Source organism: Acipenser ruthenus, unplaced genomic scaffold (genome assembly GCF_902713425.1).
Source record: "Acipenser ruthenus unplaced genomic scaffold, fAciRut3.2 maternal haplotype, whole genome shotgun sequence".
Taxonomy (NCBI): domain Eukaryota; kingdom Metazoa; phylum Chordata; class Actinopteri; order Acipenseriformes; family Acipenseridae; genus Acipenser; species Acipenser ruthenus.
Window position 1 is genome coordinate 110001 of NW_026708123.1, and position 1660 is coordinate 111660.

Here is a 1660-nt window from a genome sequence, read left to right on the forward strand (position 1 = left end):
GGTCATGTCATGTTAAAGATAGGCGACATGACTATGTCTTTTTCAACTCTTAGTTTCTGGCGGAGCCAAAAAAGTCCGGACTATGGTCATCTAATGTTAAAGATAGGATTTTTTTTTTTAAAGTGCTCGGCCAATGACCATGTCCACCAAAAGGCTCGCATTGAAGGTAGACACGACCATGTCCACAACGGGACTTAGTCTCTAGCAGCAAAAACATGGAGGTCACCAAGGACACAAACGGCACACTGCTGCTGAAAACAGAGCCTCCAAACCCCGCGAGGGCAACAGGCTTCAAGTGCACTGAAAGTCAGCGACACAAATGGCACACTGTTGCCCAAAACAGAGCCTCCAAACCCCGTGAAGGCAAGAGACTTAAAGTGCATTAAAAATAAAAAAATGTAAGGGACCCACACTGCCTACTCAAGCCCAAAACAGAGCCTCCAGCCCGGCCTGATCTGGCGCCAGGCGCGGGAGGGCAGCATACTTCCATCAGCATGGAAGTCCAGGACTGTAAGGGGACCCACCGCCTCCCCAAGCCGAAAACAGAGCCTCCAGCCCGACCTGATCTGGCGCCAGGCACGGGAGGGCAACAGACAGACTTCCAGGGAAGTGGAAGCTGCCAGGGGTGAATGGGAACTCTGCCCGGGGTGCAGAGCCTCCCACATGGCTTGACTTATTATTTTTACTTAAATATTTTTTTGATGAAAAGACCATGCCCTTAGTAATATGCACTTACCCCCCCAGTGTATCTGTTATCTAATAGCATTATGAGAGCAAGTCACTACTTCATGCCGACCTCCTGGAACTGCCGCTCGGCCACCCAGACCCACTTTGTCCACTAAGGTTTTTTGTGGCTATGGTAATGTATTATTATTATGTGTTTATTTAGCAGACACCTTTATCCAAGGCGACTTACAGAGACTAGGGTGTGTGAACTTTGCATCAGCTGCAGAGTCACTTACAATTACATCTCACCCGAAAGACGGAGCACAAGGAGGTTAAGTGACTTGCTCAGGGTCACACAGTGAGTCAGTGGCTAAGGTGGGATTTGAACCGGGGACCTCCTGGTTACAAGCCCTTTTCTTTAACCACTGGACCACACAGCCTCCAATGTAGCACTATTCTGACTCTAGTCAATTCTATTCTAACTATGGTCATTTAGCTCAATGGTGACTCTGGTCATGTAGCTCAATGGTGACTCTGGTCATGTAGCTCAATGGTGACTCTGGTCATGTAGCTCAATTTTGACTATGGTCAGGGCGGCAGTGTGGAGTAGTGGTTAGGTCTCGGGACTCTTGACTAGAAGGTCGTGGGTTCAATCCCAGGTGGGGGACATTGCTGCTGTACCCTTGAGCAAGGTACTTTACCTAGATTGCTCCAGTAAAAATCCAACTGTATAAATGGGTAATTGTATGTAGAAAAATAATATAATTGTATGTAAAAATAATGTGATATCTTGTAACAATTGTAAGTCGTCCTGGATAAGGGTGTCTGCTAAGAAATACAGTGGCTCTCAAAAGTATTCACCCCCCTTGGACTTTTCCACATTTCATTGTGTTACAACATGGAATCAAAATGGATTTAATTGGGAGTTTTTGCCACTGATCAACACAAGAAAAGTCCATAATGTCAAAGTGAAAAATAAAATCTACAACTTGTT